At 36.1% G+C, this 25,002-nt stretch overlaps 1 pseudogene; it reads left to right on the top strand.

Moving 5' to 3' along the window:
- LOC113094541 (neurexin-3a-like) overlaps window positions 1–25,002 on the top strand; it is a 95,613-nt pseudogene that overhangs the window by 53,267 nt on the left and 17,344 nt on the right.

Raw genomic sequence — 25,002 nt, 5'->3', positions numbered from 1 at the left:
CCTTTTCTTAGTCTCACTCATATGCTTGGCTTGGATGACATTTATTCAGACCCAGGCTAACCACTCATGAACCATTGACGATTGTCTTTAATTTACTAACCGGAACCTAAATTAATGTGCTACTCATCATGACTTCATTTGAGTTTTTCATTTTATTAACAAACCCTTTTGTTCATTGTTTAATTTCCTTTCTTCACCCTTTTCTCAAAGCATTCAGGTATTGGACACGCTATGGTAAACAAACTACATTGTCTGGTAGATATCATCCTTATTGACCTTTTTTGGGTTTACCGTGTGTTTTCCCAGGCCCTCTTTCTTTCTTTCTCTTTTTTGGGGTCTCATGGCCTCATAAAAAAAAAAAACAGACTGGGGTTTGTATTTCGGGTATTTATTCCTTTATTTCAAATGTCCTCATCCCATTTTTCACCACAGCTTTACTGCAATTTCTCTCTTTCTTTCTTTTTTTCTTTCAACTTCCTTTTTGGCCTTTTTTAGTTTTAGGAAAAAACTTTTAAGACCCCCCCCCCCCCCCCCCCCCCCACTTTTTTTTTATCAAATACTGTCAAAAACTGGCAGAAGCTTTCCATAACAAAAAAGTGACGAAAACAACTGTATGAAAATAAAAGAATAATACTATATTAAAAAAGACTTTAGCACTGGAGCTCTGACAGTTGATTTCATTTGTTTGCATGCGCATGCCATGCCAACCCATTCATGCCGGATCAGCCCTTATGTTACTAACACCAAAACTCTTGTCTGAGCAACCCGCCATCTGCTAAGTATCCTGTCCTGTCTGTACTGTGGTGTAGGTCATGACTTCCTGTGTCCTCCTTCATTAGCCTTCATACTGTAGCTTTTGCTTTGGTCTACTTGTGTGCTGTTTCCTCTTGCATGATGTCTTGGCTTGAAGAAGATGCATGATTCCATGTTTCCAGTGGTTGTATGTCACTATTAACTTTTTTTTTAGACCATCTGACCTCATTAATGCTCATTCGTGGTAGTATTAGCTCATTTTGGATGCATGCATTTGTATATAAACTAACCCATTGTGCACAGAATTTGAACTAAAAATAAGCGATTTGTCTATAGTTTGTTACATAACACTAACCCCCTCAAACTAATGTCCAAAACCGGAAAACCATTTCTAACACCATCAAAGATAAAGAAAATATGCCGGCAAATATTTTCTTTACCTGTCCTTTGTAAGTCTATGAATACTAGACAAGAACGGCCTACCAAAAGTCTCGAAGTGCAGGCCTTTGGTACACAATCAAAGACCGTCAGCAAACCAGCAAGATCGAAGCTAAACTATTCCTGGTCGAACAGCCATCACAGCCATGGTGTCGATAAATAAATTTTCCCCTCTCCTTTTGTCGTTCCTTTTAATCAGGTGACAATATCTGTGGATGGCATCTTGACCACAACAGGCTATACACAGGAGGATTACACAATGCTGGGATCAGATGATTTCTTCTACGTCGGAGGAAGTCCAAGCACAGCAGACTTACCTGGGTCGCCTGTCAGCAACAACTTCATGGGTTGCCTGAAAGAGGTAGGTAGTGGACGAACCTCGCTATTTCGACAACATGCATCATATCACCATGTCCTTGTCTGGACTGAGAGGGAACAAGTTTGAATAGACCGCCCAAGCCAAAAAATAGATTCAGTACAGCTTATCTTGTGAAAAAGATAGAGTAGACATCATAACCTGTGGTGTGTTTCTCTAATGAAATTCGCTGGAGTTATAGGCTTTTGCCCAGATGCAAAATCATTTCAGGCCTATTTAATTAGACTTTTCAATTGTGGCGAATCATTTGATTAAGGTTCCACAGGCCAGAGAAGAAGCTTGTGTGATTGGATGAGATGAGACTTTGCATAATGATATGCATCATTCTCAAAAAGGGAACACCAAAGAGATTCTGGTGAACAGCTGGACACGGAGACATCTGTAAATGTGAAATTAAAATGTAAAAAAAAAAATGCTTGTTTATATAATGCTTATAAGGAAATTATGTTTTATTTGTTTTATTGTTATTTATCTATTGTAATTTGTAATTTAGTTATAATAAACTAAAAACCTAATTTAAGGATGGTAAAATTGACTGTGGTTAATGTAATATAAATGAAGTTATAATTTTGAAAAACCTTTTCATGAAAATTTTGTCACACTACAAGCCATCTTAGTCCTAAAAAGTAAAATCTTCTCTTTTCGCTTTCAATTCACCTTTTAATAGCCATCATACTGTTTGCAGAAGTTAGACGTTGTTCTCTTCGATCAGCTGTTCATTTCCACATTCCTCAGCTGTCAGGTTTGGATAACATTATCAGTAAATTGACTGATCTTTAATTTAGCTGGAAATAGGCAATTACTCTGTTTTGGGGGCTGCTGGCGAGATCTTCCATTAATTCATGCTGAACAAACAGCAGACAACAGATCCTCCTTTTTTCACAGTGAGCGCTACAACAGCCTGCTATCTTTTAATGACCCACCATCAAGCTATCGCTGCCGTTTCCATCTCTCAGATCGGCCGTCCTATCGCAGGGCTAAAAACCTGCAACAATGGCGTTTGCATAAAAAACTGCCTCGCATGTCAAAGATTACAGTAATCAGGCTCATGTGTGCTGCGATATAGCGAATGCTTACATAACACTGCTCTGCTAGATAGGTGAACTGGATGCTAAGAGCTGCTCAAGACGAGATAGCAGAACTTATACATCCTTCACCCACCCAAGAGTGGCCATAATGACAGACCTCCTCCTCACAATCTTTTTCATAGCCTTAGCCCAAATATGAAGAGTCATTTTATATGCTTCTCAGCTTTTAAAACCATACATTTGATGTGGAAGCTAAAAAATTATGTACTGTAGTTGTTATGGGTCATGTGTGACCGCTTGGACACATGGGGTTTGTAATATGGCATGAGACTATCGACGATCTGGTCAGGGTGGCATGGCCTCAAGAGTGCCATATTGCATTTTTAGATGGGTTCAGTTCAACCTAAAATGTCCAGACTTTGTTGTGTTTGCAATTAACTATTTTCTCAGTAGCTTACTAATGCGGTGCTCTTACTTTTTGTGTAAAAAATTGAAATGACAAAAAATGTGTAATGCATTCATCTGTTGTCTTTATTCTGATATCGTTATTGTATATTCTACTCCTTTTAATTAGAATCCTAGTTGCAGTATACATAGAGCATGCAAAAAATATATATTTTATATGTATTGTTTTATATAGTTTCCTTTTGTTTTACTTTTATTCACTACACATTTAGTCTGCTCTAGGGTATTTTTGTTCTGTTAAACTTATGTGATAGTAACTACAGTAGTAGACAGTGCTGTTGTAGCAGCCACCCTGTGGCACAAGATGCTTACTGCAGTCATGTTGTAGAAAGGGTAATGCACAGACACATTTAAAACTGCTTTTACTTATTTAATGTATATACTGTAGGACAGAGGATGCAAAATATTGTCTTAACACCAGAATTAAAAAAAAAAAAAAATTGCACTGAATTAAAAGTTTATGTAAGACCACAGCTTTTTTCAAAATAAAATGATGGATAACCTTTTTTGTGCAAATATCAAAAACAGTAACACAATAGCACAGATAACAACGACTTCCTTTATTTTTATTTAAATGAAGCAGAGTATTGTATAGATGGTTGCAGGTTTCCTCAGAGCCGCCTTGTGTCCGTCTTTCAAGCTGAGCATGAAGGGCAGTAATCAGGGTATGGCGGGGCGTGTGGCTGCACGGGGGTCTGCCAGCACTAATGACAGGATACAGGGCTGGACTTTGGCTCCCTTGTTTTGTGCTCCGCTATCATGATCAGTTTCCAGAATGTGCGCATGGTGACTGTCATTTGTCACTTTGCTGTTCCAGCTGGATGAAACTGTCCCTACTCTCTGGACACATGCTCCAGAGCCAGCACCGCTCTATGGATGTGAGAGTTCTGATAGATAGTTCTGATAGATAGGTTAACATTCGCTCTCTTTCTCACACAAAACATCAGTTACAGTCATCGTATCATTCAGAAATTGAAAACTTAAACTTAATGTAAAAATAAAAGCCAATTAAAAATTTGAATAAATTGTACAATAGCATATAAATAATATAAATAATTATATGGAGGTCAATGGTAACCAAACCTGGAGTGACATGTAAATTATGACAGAATTGTAACTTTTTTTTTTTCATCTCTTTAAGACGACTTTTTTAGTTAGTCTGTTTTAAGCTGTCAAGTCAGGTCACCTTTATTTATATAGCGCTTTTAACCATACAGATTGTGACAAAGCAACTGAACGGCATTAAATAGGAAAACAGTGTGTCAGTAATGCAAAATGGCAGTTCATCATTGAATTCAGTGATGTCATCATTCAGCACAGTTCAGTTTAAATAGTATCTGTGCAATCAAGTCGACGATATCTATGGAATTGAAGTGTCCCAAACTAAGCAATCCAGAGGCGACAGCAGCAAGGAACCAAAACTCCATCGGTGACAGAATGGAGAAAAAACCTTCTGCAGCAAAGTCAGACTGTGCAGAAGAATCATCTGACTCCCGTGGTCTTGTCCTGGTGGCCGTAAGCTGTTATTGAAGATGGTAGGCTTCTCATTTTAGCATGCGCATTAGCATTTGGTTCAAGACTTTTGTGCATATTAGGAAAATTTTATTTTAATACAGTGAATGCAAATGAGCTGTGATCTAGCAGAGGCTTGAGCAAAACAAAACAAACTCTGACAGAATAAGTTAAATAAGTTGCAAACCAGACCAGTTGCCATTATGCGGATAGTCAAACGTTTGGCTGTGCAAGCCCTGACTCGTTATACCATGTCCAACCAGGCCATCTAGACCCTTCTGCACCTCATTGCCCCGAGCTCCCATGCAAAACATCCACAAAGGGTCACCTGGCATTCTCGACTAGTGAATTTTCTATATTGATTTCCAAGTTTTCTCCAGTTTGACCTGGGGGCTATTAATTCCTTGAGAGTGGTGGGTAGGCACTGTAGGCAGAGATTTATAGTAGAAGCAGACAGCTGTGGATGATGAATGTGGGTGTCACTACAGGCCCAGCACTGGCAGAGTGGAGGCCGCGGGCACGGGGAGGACCCTGAAAATGTGCATTGCCGTTCTTCCATTTCTCAGATCAACAGCATGGGCACTACAACAGAACCTTAGCTTCAAATTCAAGCAAAATATGCCTTCTCGTGCTCATAGCAGTCTCACACACTGAAAAATGCACAATATACAGTTTTACAGCCTATGGAATGCATTGGAATGCATTCATGTGAACAGCTGGATATAAACTAATGCAACTAGAATCGTGACATTAAGGATTTGGGTTAGACTTGTGTGTGTTTTGGTCACAATGTTTAACCATTTGAGGTGCTGTTGATGTTCGCATCCTCCCAGCCTTGTTAGCAAACATACTGCTGTTCTTTCTTCACTAATGCAGCTGATTAATCAGCAAAACGATACATCAATTGACCTCTATTTTCCTATTAGTTTGTGTGTATTTTATGTACAGTGCATTCTGAGATTGGCTTTAGCATGCAATGCTTTGCCGTGGGTTTTTATAAAACTTTTTTTCATTTTTTTTTTTTTTTTTAACAAAAGCTTTAGGAAGTACATATAGCCTCTTTGGTTGTAAATTGTCTAGCTGAAAAATAAAGACTTCGTAGGAAAGTTTCTTTTTCCAGTTTATTTCAGAATCTGTAAGGCAAGATAACAACCTGATGAAATTTTTAGGCCATCCACACTCTCAAACAAATTTATTTCTGTGTCTGGAACCAGTCAATGCTGAGATAGCTCTACACAAACAGATCCTTGGAGTTTTCTCATGCCTATCTATATTATGTCTCCGTTACTCTCGCTGGTCTTTACTGCAAACTACATACCAGGTTTTGTTAGATAAAGCCATGGCATTATATTCAAATGTCAGATTTCTATGTGAACAATATTCAAGTAAACCTTCTTTTCATCTAGGGAAACTAATAGTTGTTCTCCCTTGAAATGCTTTTGTTTGAATGACATATGATGCTTTTCTGCTACGGCTTGCACCAAGCTCCGAAATGCAATTAATGCAATTAAAGAATATTTCAGAAACAAGATATAACAGTTTGGACAACTGAAATATGATTTGCAAGCTCAGAATCAAGACTGGGGGAAGGTTACAGATATTTCGCAGCTCTGAGCGGCTCATCAGCTGAATTAACCGGCTGACATTTCATGGGCCGTCTGAGAGCATCACAATGACAATGCCATAGAACAGACCAAATTGCACAGTATCAATTTGTGTCAGACACTGAGGCTGCCCCTGGTGTTGGGGACAATTTGCAAGATGAAACTTGATTTAGGTGATGAAAAATGCACCAGACAGGATAAATAGAAATGATAATGTTACAACTAACAGCAATCATCGTCTAATCAATGTCTGGCAGTTTTCAGTCATGCTGAAGTCCTCAAGGTCATATTAGGGACTTTGAGATGCTTGCGGGGATTCTGTGTGTAATAATAATCTCTTTATCCCTTTTTTCTTTCTCCATTCATTATTTATTTTATGAGTATGGGTGTGTGTATGAAAGTATTCAGGTACTGGACAGCAGAAATTTCGTTGCACTTCTTTTACACTGACAATAAACTTAAACAACAAACAAATTCTCAGAATCCTCTGTTCAGAGATGACCTGATGTTTCAATGTATTCTACTTGATGTACAGCATAATGGAACAACTTGGCTGCTGAAAATTCAGCTTTACAATCATAGAAATAAATTACAAATATTAAAATATATTCAAACAGAAATTTGTTATTTTAAATTATAATATTTTTGAATATTAATATGTTTACTGTATTCTTAGTAAAATAAATGCAGCTTTGGTGAGCATAATCTTACTTTCCTCAGACATTTGAATGGTAGTGCATTAGTTATTTACATGATTTCATATACATTCATATACATGTCATCTGAAAGCTGAATAAACAAGCTATCCATTAATGTATGGTTTATTAGGATCTGACAATATTTGGCTGAGATACAACTATTTGAAAATCTGGAATCTGAGGGTGCAAAAAAAATCTAAATACTGAGAAAAATTGTCCAAATGAATTCTTAGCAATGCATATTGCCAATCAAAAATTAAGTTTTGATATATTTATGGTAGGAAATTTATAAAACCGTCTATACATGCTCTACCATCATGCCAGTTTTTCAGACATGGAAATTTTCTAGACAACAGCTGCAATACGTGCATTACATTTCTCTGATTCTGCAGCTGAAGTAATCTTTCCTTCATGATATTAGAGTTTTAAAAGAGCCAGTGTACATCAGTTTATCTGACAGCACCATGACGGTTTAAAGAGAAGAAATACTGTTTTTGGAAGAACAATAAAAGACTGAAGTTAACAGTTTTAGTCTTGTGGAGAAAAATGACGATGTTTGTATGAGATGTGAGGAACCAACGTATGGCTTAGTCTGAGAAATGTATCCCCCTCAGGGAGAATGATATTTATGATCTATCAGATAAGACACACAACAGAGGAGAACAGGCTGGATATCTCAGTGGCTTTTCTGCAGAAACAGGACAATCTTTCCATTCCGCTTTGCCCTTCTTTTACACTTCCTGCACCTGAGAGGATGTTTGATTTACACCCCGCAATGTCCAGGATTAACTGTAATATCAGGGCTGGAGCGTTTGTGTCGATTGCTTGCACTCACAAAACAGCCTAATGTTCTAACTGTAAAATGTATTTAGGAGCATGTGTGTAAATAAATAAAAAAAATGTCCCGGTGGAGTTTTATTAAATCTAAGTCCATAAAAAGGCTTAAATTTCTTTAACTGTATAACTTATAATTTTAAGAATTTAAATTTGAGGATGGAAAAAAGGAATCATAAACAGCCTAGTGTAACTATTTTACTTCAGAAGACTATAATTTCATTTCAAATTAAATTTGTGGTGCTGGTGCATGTTCTACAGGTTCACGATTTCATAATACTGCACATTTACAGTATACCAATAAATTGCTTATCATCTACTGTTGATGAATTATCACACTATTTGCTTTATTATTATTATTATTATTATTTTGCATATTGCAGTATGTTTTATATGGTTGTAAGAGTCCCAGAATCCTCCATTTTATCTCCCCATCTTTTTGAAAAGCTGTCAATATTGGCAAAAAAAAAAACAAAGAAAAAAAAAGCCTGCTGTATTTCGGTCCTGTTTATAATTAAAAGTCCCACATTTTGCATAAAGGTTATGTAATTACATAATTATTCAATATAGTTTGATGCAGAAATATTTAAAAACTATTTCGAAAATGTTAAATAATTTTGCTTTTAAGTATCTCTTTGTATCCCTTGATTTTAAAAAATAAATACAAATAATAATACTAAAAAACTAAAATTTGTATACATCTTTCATTGTGCCCCTAATTTTTTTAATGTGCATCTAAATATTTAAATCTAAGAGCATGTGTGCTTTGGGGGAAAAAAGTAAGTGTCAAGCTCTGATAAAACTAAGCAATTGCTCAGAGCACATGGCCAGGTGTCTTTGCCTTAACTGACAGGCACTAGGACCCAGAGCACAATGTTAGATTTGGGAAACAGGCAGGGGGCAGGACTTGCTTCCTAAGAGCTTTTGTGGTAGAAAGTACCATTGCAGATTTGTAACCCTATTACCATAGTTATCAAGAAAACCAGACCCACATGCTTGTGCCAGCACAGCCCGAGACAATTACCGCTGAGAGGCAGTAGCCTGGCCTATTGGTATTATCACAGGTCATATTTGAATAGAGTCACCTTTCCTGGACTCTCTATTTAGAATCCAGCTTTTAAAAAAAAAAAAAATCTTATTCATTATTTTCAAAAGCCAGATAAAGATATCATAGAAATCATCATCATTCAGTGATTCTTTGCTTACATCCACACAGGTTGTTTACAAAAACAATGACATCCGGCTGGAACTCTCCCGGCTCGCCCGCATTGTGGATCCCAAAATGAAGATTCAGGGAGATGTGGTGTTCAAGTGCGAGAATGTGGCCACTCTGGACCCCATCTCATTCGAGACGCCCGAGGCCTACATCAGCCTACCCAAGTGGAACACCAAACGCATGGGCTCCATCTCCTTCGACTTCCGTACCACAGAACCAAACGGCCTTATTCTCTTCACCCACGGGAAGCCGCAGGAAAGAAAGGATGCCCGTAGCCAAAAGAACACAAAAGTGGATTTTTTTGCAGTTGAGCTTCTGGATGGAAGCTTGTACCTGCTGCTGGACATGGGCTCTGGGACTATCAAAGTGAAAGCCACACAGAACAAGGTGAACGACGGGGCCTGGTATCATGTGGACATCCAACGAGATGGGAGATCAGGTCAGTGTGTGGATTCTCAGACAAATACTCTCACAAACACTTAAGTGTATTCTTTATTCCTATTACTATTAATGCTGAACACATTTAATAAATGCCTTTATTTTTTTTTAAATCCAGTAGACTCTTTATTGTATATAATATGTACTTTATTTTAATAAATTCATTCATTAATATTTTTTTAAACTAGCGTTTGCACTATTCTGTTGCAGTATAGCTATTATTGTTGTCATTATTGATTTTTCTCATTTGTTTCTTTGTATAAATGTGAATTTGATCTTCAATAGATACAGTACAATTAGAAATATAATAATAATAATTATTATTATTGTTGTTGTTGTTTTTTAGTGTTGTCAAATCAATCGCAATTAATTGTATAAAAAATAAAAGTTTGTGTTTATATAATATATGTGTGTGTACAAACACATGTATACATATACATGTATAAAATAAATATTTGCATGTTAAAAAAAAATAAAAGTAAAAAAAAATATATATATATATAAATATTAAAAATATTTCTTAAATATATACATGGATGTGTATATTTATTTATACAAACACAATGTTATGTAAACACAAACTTTTATTTTCGATGTAATTAATTGATTTGATTATTCTAATATTTATTTATTCATTTATTTGTAATGGTTTTTAGCTTTTTTGTTACTTATGTTAACAGGTTACAGTATTACTACTGTAGTGTAGGCGAAATAGGTACAATGGGTGTTTTTATGCAAAGCCTATTTTTTGCTCTGTGTACATTGCTGAATATTATATTACTGTTAATAAAGGAAATATTCAGTTTAGTAACCCAAAATAAATCCATAGTATTTGTGGTAGAAAAACCATTTGTTAGAAACACAAAGCAAACCCGCTGTTGTGGTTGTGCTATTGTTTCATTCGCCTTATGAAATAGACCGAAAGGTAGAAGACGAGGTAGACCTAAAGGTAGAAGACCTTTAGTACTGGCCTTGTACATCTAAAAATGACCTTGTAAATCTAATCTGTGAAAGAAATGACTAACAAATGACTAAAAAATCTTTAAAATTGATACCCATGTGGGAAATATGCTCTTAGAAATAAAGACATTACACATAAATTGTATCTTATTTTAAAAAGAACTCCCACTTTATTGCATTATTAAATCGGTTGGATACTGCAATTGCTTGTGTTTCCATAGGCGTTAAGCTCTGCAGCCCAAAGATAACAGCTTTAAACAAAAAGCACAGTGGTTAGTCGCCGATAATGTCCAAAGCAGGACATTTAGTCCAAAGCAGGCTGACATTTCCATTTCATTTCACATCTACTTTGACATAACTTTCTATTAGGTTTTATCCCCTCTATCTTTCTCTGTGTCCTCCTTCAGCTCTTTCTTTCTTTCATTGCCCTTGACTCGCTGGCACTCTGTTTCTGAATCGATCGACGACTGCTCCATATCACTTCATAGCACAGGGCCCTTGGGAGGTCTTGTAGGATATCGATATTGCGAGGTTTTAGACAGAGCCATGTGGGTGACTGGAACAGTTTCAGTTCTGAAGAGATTATTCCCATTGATCCCTGGTTCCTCACATGGGATGCCTTGTTTACATCAGTGCGTCTGTACAAGATTCACACACTCCCCATGAGGTCATAAATAAAAAAATATTTCCCTATTTTTCTCTCTTGTGGACAGGATAGACACTTGACAAACTGAACCCGCAGTGCATTAATTAACACTAATTTAGTTTTTAGTTTATCGTCTCTTCACATTAAACATTAATTCATTTAATTAAATTGTTTTATTCATTAAATTTTTATTTTAACATCACCTTCACTTAAGAAATTATATATATATATATATATATATATATATATATATATATATATATTTATTTATTTATTTAACAACTTTTTAGCATTATGTATATTCTGTTATTTTAGTTTTACACTTCCAGTTTTAATTTAAATTTAAATTTAAAAACAATTGCTCTTAAAATCCTGATTTATTTACATTTTCCCTTTTTTATCAGACAAATTTACCCCCACCCCCTCCCAAAAAAATATCATACATTTGGCAACAATATTAGCTTTACTGCAATAAAGAATAGAGCAGTTAAATAAGCTTTTTTATTATTATTATAATTTATTTTATTTTTTTATTGCAGCTTTATTTTAGTGAACAAATATCTTTTTAAGCTTTGTCATTAAAATTACTTTTGGGGACATTTTTTATGGGTTAAAAGCACAAACCTAAACTGCTAAAAAACTAATTGTAACATTACTGAAACACTAACAATAACTTTGTGAATGTGTTTTATGTATTTTATGGCTCATATAATCTCTTTTTTTTTTCAGGCACCATATCTGTTAACAGCCGTCGCACTCCGTTCACCGCCAGCGGCGAAAATGAGATCCTGGACCTGGAGGGGGACATGTACCTGGGCGGCCTCCCCGATAACAGGGGCGGCCTGATCCTTCCCACCGAATTATGGACAGCTATGCTAAACTACGGCTATGTGGGATGCATTCGGGACTTGTTCATTGACGGTCGCAGTAAGGACATCAGGCAAATCGCTGAGGCCCAGAACGGTGCAGGCATCAAACCTTCCTGCAACAAGATGCCAGGCAAACAGTGCGACAGCTATCCGTGCAAGAACAAAGGCGTGTGCAAAGAAGGATGGAATCGCTTTATCTGCGACTGCACAGGCACCGGTTACTGGTCCCGCACGTGTGAGAGGGGTGAGTTAGCTGCCTTTACATTTCCCTTTCCTTTATTAGTTCATAAAAAACCTAGCAGCCCTGGTTTCCTAGAATATTATTTTTTTTTGCTTTGTTTTAGAATAAACCCGAGAGGCAGGTTTAATTTCAATTGCCACATTTAAATAATAAAAAGGACTGTTTAGAATAACCGTCACGCCAGTTTGTTTAGCTTCTCACCTGTAAAATCCCATCTGCTGCTGTTTGTTAGACAGCAGATTAGCTCTCACATAATCAGTTAAACTATAAGCTCATTAATATCTCAGCATGTTGCTGTATGGAAGCTGATGTTTTCTGGGATTTGGGGTGTGCTTTGTCTGAACCAAACCTCTGATGATGCCATACCAGCTGCTAATACAGTACAGATCTTCAGATGTCATGTCAGATGAAAAATTTTGTAAAAAACGAAGTGGAATGGTTTTGGTAGATGACAGGAGATGGCTGTGTTTTTGAGTGGTTGTTCTTCTTTTGCTTGTGGCTGCATGGTTGAAGGGCTCCATATGGGCCGGAACACAGGGGTTCCAGGTTACCAGGTAATAGAGGGACTTCCAGCTTGTCTGTGAACACTGAACAAAGCATCATGTTGGCATGAGAACTGGTTACTCTGTTGGGCTTCATTTATTTGTGTAATATTAGATTTTTGCAGTGGTGCCTTAAATAATTATTTTGGGTTTCCCAGAGAACATTTCTGAGAATACTTTTTTTATTTAAATAACCATTTTTTTTTCTTAGTGTGAAGAATATTTTATTAACCTGAAGAATCTTTTCCCACTATAAAGAACCTTTGTGCAATGGAAAGTTTCCATGGGTGTTAAAGGTTCTTCGTGAAACCAGCAAAAGCATTAGAGAACCTGTATTTTTTAAAGTGTAGGCTGCTGTTTACAGTAACTGTTTGTCAGGATAATGTTTCAATAACATATCTCAAATCGCCAATAAAATCTGACTATTACTTCTTTATCCCTTCTTATTTATTGATTTATTTTTAAAAACTATCTTATGTATACTCTCTACTACCTGTATAACAGAGCTAATATTTTTGGCAGCTTTATGATAAACTGCTTGTGATTTTTGTCATTTGGGACTTTGGGGTAAAAATATCGGACGATTAAAATAACAATAATAATAACATAAAACAAAGTTTAGACTTTAGCCTCCCTATCAAGAACAAAAATGAGTCTCAAGAGGATACAAAGGGTCAGACGTAGCAAACATTGACATGGATTGTTGTTTTTTGTATTGTCAGACGACATCATGGAAACATGATATAGTTTTCTGTACGTGTGCAGTGTTTTTAGAAAAATGTAAAAGTCATAAACAGCTGTTTAACACTCCATTGGCAGAGATACAGATTGTAAATTGACCTTCTGCACGTTCATTTGCTGTGAATGTCAGTCATCATCATCTGCCTGGGCATTAGACTGAGTGTCACCTCGTGTTATAGTAAGTTTGTGAGAAGAGCGAGTATGAGAAGCATTCTGATTCTGACTAGAGATGCGTCTAAACATTGTCATTCGACTGCACTTATGCCACAAGGCAAAATATTCAGCTTTCAAAATGTCAGTCACCCACATACAGTACTCATGCACATCTGTGTGGACCTGGACATCACATTTACATGGCTCATGTCTGAACTAATACGCAAACATTAGACAACCCTTTCACTTAATAGCACATTATAATTTTTAGTGATGCTTGCTAAGCGGCCTAGCTAGAAAACACAGAAGACATTTCTAGTAAAGTCTGTGTACCTTGACTCTTGACGTTCTAGTGTACAGTATGCATCACACAGCCAGTAAACAGACTTTGTGTCGTTGTGTACACCGGCTGAGATTTTATGATGAGAGTCAGGTGTCCAATAGTTCTGCTAAACTACACAGTCAAGTTCTTTGTGTGTGTGTGTGTGTGTGTGTGTGTGTGTGTGTGTGTGTGTGTGTGTGTGTGTTATGATTCCAAACCAACACCCTTTCAAGAGTGCACACCCGACTACCTGATATTTGTCCAGATCTATTATCTGCTCCACAGAAGCCTGTAGCTGCTGCTCGGGCCAGACAACTGGCTGCTGTCACACACCACACTGTCCTCCTGTCAGTACACATACACTTCAGATTTTCTCTAATGCACACTCAGCATTTCAACCCTGACAAAAACACCTCATTTTTTCTTTCCAGATTGATGAATTGTGACTGTGTGCATCGCAATTTTAGGCCCAGAAGATTCATTGTCTGCTGAAATTCAAAACATTTAATACACAGGTCATATAATAAGAAAATGTACATATATTTTTATATTAAAATACTTTTAAATTACTGTTCTGTTTAAAAGTTAAAAAAAAATAATAATAATTCATGACTATATATTTTTTTTTTAATTTAAAATGATTTCTTATGATATGACCCCTTCATTAAATGTTTAGCATTTCTACAAGCTGATCAGTATGATACAATTCTATCTAAGCAGTAAACATCTAACCATGTTATATCACATCATTTTATATTATACAAAAGCCTACATATATGTATAAAAATGTGCATGAATGCGTTTTTTCCTCTCTCACTTTTGTGAGTTTGATTGGCATGAATTATCTTCTAAACAAAGAAAACGTCCCTCACAGAACAGCTTGCCAGAATATAAAACAAGCGCAAGCTGTAGTGTCTAAAATAACAATTTTAATAGTTATTAAATTCATTATGCAGCTGGGATCTCTCAAGTCATTTCATATCTTATTCTTAAAATTACACACAACACCATTGCATATGAGTTCATAAAACACTTTTGAGGAGTGCTTTATTCTTTATAGAGCCAGAATTCTAATTGAACTCTGGGCAGTTTTACATATTACAGTATTATATTTACTGTATGTAATTAATTGACTATAACATTGACAGTATATTCACAATATAGAGCACAGTGCCATTTACTAATTATTATTTATAGTCTATTATTTTACTTAATAAAAATTGAATGAAAACAAACTAATTTCGAGTGCCATCTTTGCACAGAAGGAAAGCATAATACCAAGCCAGTAACATAACAATCTGTTTTGTGTTGAGATTGAGATTTTAATATTTCGTTTAAATCTGTTATATCTGAATGATGGTTTAAAAAAATTCCTTTAGCTTCCCAACAAGATGCAATACTGTTTTAGCTTACAGTAGAATAAAGTAAATACTGTGTAAAAATGGTAAAACCTATTTTCATGCGGTAATTGAACTCACTTTAATGCACCGTCTGATGTGCCTTGCCAATTTAGTGCTGAGATTTAGTTTTGCGCTTTAATTCCTTCAGCCATTAATGTAGAAAATGAGTTTGTTTGGTTAATAAATGCAAAACCTAATTTCCGTGCCAACGGCCCTGATCATTACAAAAGTACCTCGACAGGTCATGCCTCAGTGATGTAAAATTAAATAACGAGATTAGACGATTGTGGGATGAGCTGATATGTTGATAATTGGTTCGCATATTTTGTTCATATGCATGGTTTGCGATGTGGGTTATTAACATAAGTGTCTAAACACTGTTTTATTGTGTTTTTGTGTTTGCAAACAGGCTAAGTTGTACTGGGAACTTTGGTTTTCTACTAAGCACCACTGGCTATAGTGTTCGAGTTAATTGCTATTGATTCAGGCAGTATGAAGGTCACCTATGCCGGCCTGGGGGCCCCAGAGAGCCAAAGTGGACCCCAGAGCCACGGCCCTTAAATCACCTGAGGGTGCACTGAATGCTAGTGCTATGGTCCCTTAACAACACTCAGATATAATCACAAATGTGTTTACTCACATTCTTTTTCTATCTATTTTTTTTTCTATCTTTGTCAATACTATATTTCCCTGAGGCTTGACCCTAGTGAAAAGCCCATGTGGCACGGAGGCCTGGGCGATTTCTGCAAAACTTTACAACACAAACTGCAGGTTGGTTCACTCAGTAGTGCTCTGCACTTCTGTTTTACTTTCCTGTTTTAGCACAAACTGCTTTACTGCCGAAGGCTTTTAGCATATATTGATTTGATACTATAGTTTCTGATTAAGCCACAAAGAGCACATACAGATGACATCCATGAGGGTTTATCTTGCAATTACTCTTTCCAGCCTAATCTGGGTAATTATGTCAGTGATTTTACTCTTTCCTCAGGTTGTCTTTTCTTTTGATTGCCTTCATTTCTCTCTCTGTCTCTCTGTTTCATTCTCTTTGGAGAGATGATGAGGGGGAGGAACCTTTGTAAAATGTACAATGATTGGAGTATAGCATTTCATGGCAAAATTCACTAGACAAAACGCACAGAATTTAAAAAAAATAGATCAGTGTGATTTATTCTTGCAGCTACAAATGTGTGTATCCACAAACAAAAATACAGACACGTACATATTTTATTCATTTAGAAAAATGTCTAATGTGGCATTGAGGAAGATGTGAATTATGTTGGTCTGTTTTCCAATGTGGCATTGAGATAGATTTGAATTATCTTAGTCTCTTTTATTTTTTTATTTTTTTAAATTGTAAAAACGTAGACATTTTTGTCCATTCCATAATATGCAAGTGTATTTTTAGGGTCTAGTGCTCTTCGAGTTTTGCATTTTTATATGATATATCAAGTTAAAAATAGTGGTTTGTTGATTATATTTATTTTTTATTTAGAGTTATCTCTTGTGGCAATTTATTTAAATATATATATATATATATATAAAAATTATATAAACAGTGTTACGAAATTAAAGATTATTTTCTTTACATATATATATATATATATATATATATATATATATATATATTGCATTTACTGTTTTTATGTATTACATTATTACTTGCTTGCTTACAATATAAATAAGCTATTATTATATGTATAACAGTAAGTTCTGATTCTCAAATCTAACTGAACAAGAGGCTTAGTGCTGATATTTCACCAGTATCAGCTTTCTGTGCTTTGAACAACTGATGTCATACTGATTTTTTTTTTTCCATTAATATATGACTTGACCTGAAAAGGGACAGACGCAGGTATTCGCACACGCTTAGCTAATCTCTCTCTCTCCCGTTTCCTGTTCAGTGCAAATTTACAATCCTCTATACAAATCACAAGTGCACACTGAGGGTTAATGTAAATAAAAAGAACCAGTTGGCATAAAAAAAAAAACAGTATTTAACATTCTTACCACATGCATTAAGTGTAAAACACATAGACTCACGGTTGCTTGTTATACTCTGCAGTTGGCTTGTCATTATTGTGGTATTACACGTGGTTATCACGATAGCCCTAGTCCACACTCACATATACATACATACCCACAAGTTCAGACATATCAGACTACGGGTATGGATCAACACTCAAGTCAGGTCTTGGGGGTAAACATGTCAGTATAAAATTTCACAGCAGTCGATCAAAACGTGGCCTTGTTATCTTCCCTCATCCCTTCCTCTCCATCCCCAGCAGTCTTCCTGATTTCACAGCTTCAGGAAATCAGCTCACATTCTGCAGATTTTCCCTCCCTATCATTCACCTCTCTTTGAAAAGTCTCTAATCATTCTGAATAGCCAATCAGTGCAGCACTAACAACAGCATTCATTTGGCCACGGTACACAAGCTCATCCAGACAGAAGTGAAAGGGAACTTTGTGTCTGCCATTGTGTAGCTCTTTATTTAGAACCGGGTAAAAATGATTTGTTCATTTACGAGATGCATCAGTGTGTTGACATATCAGACCCCATCAACAGAAAGTGTTTTGCCATTCCATCATGAGTGGGAAGAGGTGGTCTCTGCCGCTTGCCTGAGGAAATGGGAGATAGCATTGCTTTGCTTGACAGTTGTGGATATTGGATATTTCGAGAGTTTCCACATTCTCTTGTACTCTTTTTTTCCCCCTTTCTCACTCTGTTCTTGCATTCTGTCTTTGCTAGAATATATTCCTGTTTTATACTATAAATGGGCCACATTCATAGCTTTTTATTGTTACCGTTTAAGTCTGCTTACGTCAGTAAAAGGCTGTTCTTAATTATGATTCTTCTAAAATAAATTATTTCTTAGTCTAGGGCAGAAAAAGCTAATCCCATAATGCATTGCAACAGCTGACCCAAGATGACTGATGGAGCCATATGAATCTCCTTGAGCAAAGAGTGATAAAGCTCATTGGGTTCTAAAGTGTTTTTTTTTTTTTTTTTTTGCATTGGGCAACATTTTATAATCAGACCTGGATATTTAACATGAGGATTTAAATCAAGGTTCCAGAAGCCATTTCAGGTTTTAAAAGCATTTTGATGAATTATTCAGCAGATTTCCTCTGGAACTGATCAGGATTAAAACTCATTTCTGAGAGTTCGCGACTAATCAAAATGAACTGGAATTAATTAATTTGAATAAAGTCTGTCATGAGCCTACTCTGGCCATTTTGACTTTAATAAAGTCCATCAGATAGTTAGGCTATGATATATTGTACCTTTTATCATTTTATGCTGAAAATTATCATTTGTTTGCTAATGCGTTAGCACTGAAGGTACCTGTACTGTACAGGCTATACAAACAGAGAATGGCTTCATATATACATAAACACTTTTTAATGAAGAGTGTCAGAGTAGAAACGTTGAATTATTATGAGTAGTATTTTTTTTTCACTTTATCTCAGTCTGCCCTCTTGTGTAATACTTGTTTGGTGAAGTAACATGAATTTCTGTAGCTCAGAGTCTGAGCTAATGGCAGTGCTCTTAGTAAGATAATGCTTTTGTTTTTGAGTCTGTGATTTAAAGAAAAATTTGAAAGTGTATTTTTTTTTTGTTGTGGCATGCACATTACTTTCAATATTCATAGGAAGTGCAAGCATTTTTCTTTTCAAAGTCTTTTTTTTTGCTTTTCGTTTGTCTTTGAGCACTTATCTGTCATGCACACTTGAATTATTGAAATGAACATACTGTGGAACAGAATATCTGCATTTTTAATTGACTTCAGGAAGCAAACAGCTGAAAGAGAGAGAGAATATATATATATATATATATATATATATATATATATATATATATATATACATATATATATATATATATATATATATATATATATATATATATATACATATATATATATATATATATATATACATATATATATATATATATATATATATATATATATATATATATATATATATATATATATACATATATATATATATATATATATATATATATACATATATATATATATATACATATATATATATATATATACATATATATATATATATATATATATATATATTAGGGGTGTAACGATACGCGTATTCGTATTGAACCGTTCGGTACGAGGCTTTCGGTTCGGTACGCGGTACGCATTATGTACCGAACGGTTCGTTGGACTAATTAATTAAATTTGGAAAATAAAAAAGGTGTGTGAAATATAATGTTATGCGTTCAACAAGGTAGCCCAATAACCCAAACGACGTAACAGGCAACGCCCCTGACACCCCCGAAGAAAAAAAAAACACACTTATATGTTAATGTTAGGCTACTCAGTCAGGCGCTCGCTCACTCAGTACGCGCTGAAGGCTCGGTACCACGGAGCCCCGCACGTCACCTGTAGGAGAGAAAAAAAATCAATCCGTGGCGACGGTTTTGCAATCCGTCCCCTCAGTTTATAAACCATCCTCATGAATTAATAAACTGTTCACTCGGTTTAACAAATCGTACCCACGGATTAACAAACCGTGCCCACGAATTCCCAGTGCGTGCGCTCAGATTGTGTAAACCGTACCCTCGGTTTTTGAATCCGTACCCACGAATTCATAATCCGTGCGCACGCTTTCGCAATCCGTTCCCTCGGATTTGAAAACTGACACGCATTTTACACTTAACAGTGAAACATGCATCTAACTCCGGCAGGTGGGGTAAGGTGGGTGGAGCTTAGTATAATAAAATCACAAAAATAAGTCTTCATGTTAAGAAAGAATTGTACACAAGCATTTCCAAAACTGGCAAAGGTTATTTAAAAATAAAGCAATTCACAAATTATTTTATGACAAACATTTTTACTGTCTTGTACTCATTTATTTAGCCTACAAATTAAAATTATAAAAAATAACTTTATTTTTATTTGTATCATTATTATATATTATTAAACAGGTTATGCATAAGAATCTTTTATCCAAAATAACTTACAAAAGAGGAAAAAATTACTCCAGAGTCAGTCACAATGCCAGGTTTATTGCACAATAATAATCAAGTGCTATTATAGATTATCAGCAATTGAACAAGATTTTAATGCGCATCTTTCTTATTAAATCTTTGTATTCCACCTCGTACTACACTTGATAGAGAATCACTTAAGGCACTTTGCTGTAAACCTATTCCACATAATAATATTCAATAAAACTGTATGTTAACACGTAGGAGTTTGCTGCATGAATCCGTGAGTACGGTTTACAAATCCGAGGGAACGGATTGCGAAAGCGTGCGCACGGATTATGAATTCGTGAGTACGGATTCAAAAACCGAGGGTACGGTTTACAAAATCTGAGTGCACGGATTGGAAATTCGTGGGCACGATTTGTTAAATCGAGTGAACAGTTTATGAATTCGTGAGTACGGTTTATAAACTGAGGGGACGGATTGCAAAACCGTCGCCACGGATTGATTTTTTTTCTCCTACAGGTGACGTCCTGGGCTCCGTATACGGACATCACCGCAGCGAATGGTGCATTTACGTTATAGCCGCGGATATGAGACCTTACTCTGTAGTGGAAAACGCAGGTTTTAAGAACATGCTTAATGTAATTGAGCCCCATTACAATATTCCTTCACGAGCCCATTTCAGCCAGACCGTAATTCCTGCTTTGTTCCAAAAAACATAAGCCCAAATAGAGAACCAACTGAGTAAAAACACACTAAATATAAAGAGTTATAGAGTTCAATATAAAAAGAGTTACATCTTTGTATTTGTTCATAACTACTACAACAATATTACATTTAATTTGTAAAAAAAATTTATAAGGAGCTGTTTTTGTTTTATACAGCATGCTGCTAAGAAAACACCATAGAAGATGGGTAAAGAATAGCTCCATCATTGTTCAATGTAAAAAAAAAACAAACAAAAAAAACACATACTTTGTTAGTTTTAATAAATAAAACATTTAAATAAAAATCAAGGAAATTTATCTGCCAATTTTTTCTTTTTGCTGTATCTAAAACGTACCGAACCGTACCGAACCGAACCGTGACATCAGTGTATCGAACCGAACCGAACCGTGAATTTTGTGAACCGTTACACCCCTAATATATATATATATATATATATATATATACATATATATATATATATATATATATATATATATATATATATATATATATATATATATTTACTTTTTTTTCTTCATTTTTTTCTCAGACAACCTCACAAGTTAGAGAAAAAAGGTCAGAACTGCGAGATATAACCTTAGAATTATTCTTTACTTGCAGTTCTGATTTTGTATCTCACAGTTATGAGTTTATATATATAAACTAGTAATTTTGTGTTTTTTGGGGGGGGGGAGGGGGGGCTGACTCTCGGGTCCCTGAATAGTACTGAGCATTTAAATAGTGTTTTGTCACACTGCAAATCCAAGCTGACACCAAGTAAATTAGTCATCATTGAGCATTCACATTCCATAGTACCTCATTTTACATCAGTGTGGCTTTTTTTCTCTCCCTCCTCTCCGTGCATGGAGGCACACCGGAGCCGAGGTCTCTGTCTGCCCCTCTGTCACAGCTGGTTAGAGGAGCAAGAGGTGACATCCCTCGATAATCCACCTAACTTGCTCTTAGTAGTCAGTCACAGGCCTGCTGAAATTTTCAGATCGCAGGTGTTGGCAGCCTCAAAAACCTTCATAAATTACTGTGAGCTGAGGACCTTCATCAGGTGAAACCAGGCTATTACATCGTTTCTGTAATCTATGCCAGTCACTAACATTTTTGCTTTCTTCCCTTAGAAAAATTTAAATGAGCCATGAAAGGACAAGGAAGGAGAGCACAGTAGGGAACCACAGAGCGAGAGAGAGTCAGCATGAGAAAGACAAGAAATATGGGAACTCTAGCAGTTAGCATATGTGGCCATAATCTACAGCTATGATGCCCATGATGCTCATTCTATGATAAACACAACTAACCAAAACCATAGCTCTCCATGTCATTGCTATCTGGGAGAAATAATAATTATTAAAGAGATTTGTGATTGGTATTTGGCCCTCTCCCTATTCTCTACTATCTATCTACAATAAAATAAGAAACCTAAGAAGAGAAGGATTCATGGAGGGCTTGTGGGTTTGCTGTAAGTGGTGCAGCTCTGCGGTTGAAAACAGTTTGTTTTCAGTGGCAGGAGAGTTATTGAACTGTTTCTAATCCAGCTCTGAAGCTAAATGAGTGCAGACAAGAGCGGTCTGCAAGCTGCTTCCACAATCGCAGCTGAAACAGAACAAAGTAAATCCTTTTGTGTTGGCGTTGGGAGGAGCACATGGAGGAGGATGTGCCTACTGTATTTGGTCGCCCTCTTCTCTTTTTAAGCGTGCCTCTAAATGATTTGATTTGTTGGTGCATAGCTACAATCCGCTGTTTATGGCAAGTGCAGGTGTCAGAAGCCTCCTTCAGGGTTTCACTATAAACCAGTCCAGTGCCCACACCAGTCATCTCTTAGAACACACCAGAAGGTGGGAACTGATTAACACTTTTAAGTGATTTTTGGAGCATGCATAAGAAACTTGTACATTGTCTATTCGCAGGCGGCACGGGTTCTTTACATTTGTGCCTTGTGTGCAGTGTCCATGCAGTAGTGCTTTTTATTACCTGTTTTTAACATGGGTTTTCATTGTGTTGGACAACCATTAAAAAAAAAAAAACTTCAATATATTGTTTTACATGCATCGTCATCAAAAGCCATCTGCTGCCATCTAGTGGCACGGGAAGGAAATATTAAAGTCTCTGATTGCCTACCAAAGGAGATAGAGGACATTTTAAAGGACAGATGCTGGGTATTTTTTGTTTGATGCTATGCATAATAATGTGCTTCATTTCTAAGACAAATCAGATTTAAATGTAAAAGTATAATCAATACAATATTTTTCTATTTAAGTGAATTAATAGATTCAGTGTGTTACTCAGTTGTTATCACTTGATACTTGTTCCAAAGCCCTCTACATGACATTTAAGGCAAATCACCTTATGTAAAATAACACTGCTTCAAATCAACGGCCTGTAAGTCATTATAGTCACATTTAGGCCAGATGCTCTTTTAGATTTTTGACTGTTTATGATAGTCGAGCAGTTGTGCTTAGGAAAACCCTTTATTTTCTCCTTTATGACAAAATAATGCTCATTGAAAGTGACTGTTTTATGTATACTGTGTGATTGTGGCAGTGAGCCAAAATCACATGTCTCTTTTGCTCTTGTTAGAGACTGCCATTTGCATCATCCGGGGATTTTCTTCTCTAAAAAAGAGAGCACACACCTGTGACCATTCTTTAACATGCAGATGTGACTGTTTGTGGGGCTGTGACCACCTGCAAGTCTGTTTAACTACAAACATGTGCTGAACAATTTCCTGAATGATTTGGCTTAAGTAAAAGGTTTTAGTTTAGTTTTCACATCATTATTTGTCCACAGAAGCAGAGAATACTAGGACATGGTGTCCTTCCTGCAATCAGGACAACTATATGTTTCTCAATACCAAGTACACATAGTTCAGACTTGAGTCCTTGGTAGTAACTCGGGAGTGTGAATTCTGCTAATTTAACAGCAGCGTACTTGATAACGTCACTCGGCTCGCCTTGGATACTCTGGTCATCCTCACTGTATGTATATTATTTACAATAAAATGAAAAGTTATTTCATACACCACTTCCTCTTATAAAACACAACCCTCTTTTCATTTTCATTTTAAAGATATAAAACATTAATATTTGGTTCAGACAATATGATTATGTTTCACCACTACAGAGACATCAGAAGGACTAGTCAAGGTAAGGCTGCTTTCAGTTGGACACATAAGTGCCCAGTGATTGTCTGGTTCTCCAAACTCAAAGCAATTTTTTTTAATGGGTGCTATCTTCATAAATAAACCACATATTTAATTTTAAATAACTGCATTCTTGACGTATTTGTTTAGAATCATTTTGGACTGTTTACGCTAGTAAACAGTGCTTGATCTTTGCATATTTCTCTTGTCAGATGAGACAACTTGGATAGAGGACTTGTATTTTAGTCAGCAGCAATGGTTTGAAGTTTCCAGAAAAAGCATCTTGATGATGCATTTGTTTCTTATAAACATGTAGCTTACAATTACAATTATACATTACTTGTTGATTATTGTGGTATTTTATCAGCTGTTTGAACTCTCATTCTGACGGCACCCATTCATTGCAGAGATCCATCGGTGAGGAAATGATGTAATGCTAAATTTCTCCAAATGTCATCAGGAATTACCTTAAATCTAAACTGGGCAGTTGGACGCTTCACTGCAATGGCAGACGTAATAAAAATCTCTCTTTCCATCTTAATTCCCAGCATGTGGCACCACAGGAGCTGATAAAGGTTAAGAGTCTAACCAGACAGCTAAAGACAATGGCAACAGCTGCTCTGTTTTGAGCAACTGCTTACCAAATGGTCTGTGCACGTGTGTCTCATAGGAGAGATTGAAGATTGAATTGCTGCCTGCAATAATGTCCTTGACATCTTCAGTTTAGAGATTGTTGTCTGCTGATGAGCAGCAGGAAGACTGACAATTTAATGAACATTGATTGCCTTTTATGCCTGATGTTTCTCTCGTTATGTCATTGAGACACAGCTCAGTACAGGTCAGTCTGATCCCTCTGTGCCGCACAGATGATGATGATAGATCATATCACAGATACACCTTAATTAAGCAGCCTGCACTCACTCAATATTAGAAGCTAAATC

This window comes from Carassius auratus, unplaced genomic scaffold (genome assembly GCF_003368295.1).
Source record: "Carassius auratus strain Wakin unplaced genomic scaffold, ASM336829v1 scaf_tig00215406, whole genome shotgun sequence".
Taxonomy (NCBI): domain Eukaryota; kingdom Metazoa; phylum Chordata; class Actinopteri; order Cypriniformes; family Cyprinidae; genus Carassius; species Carassius auratus.
This window is presented reverse-complemented; position numbering and strand designations above follow the sequence as displayed.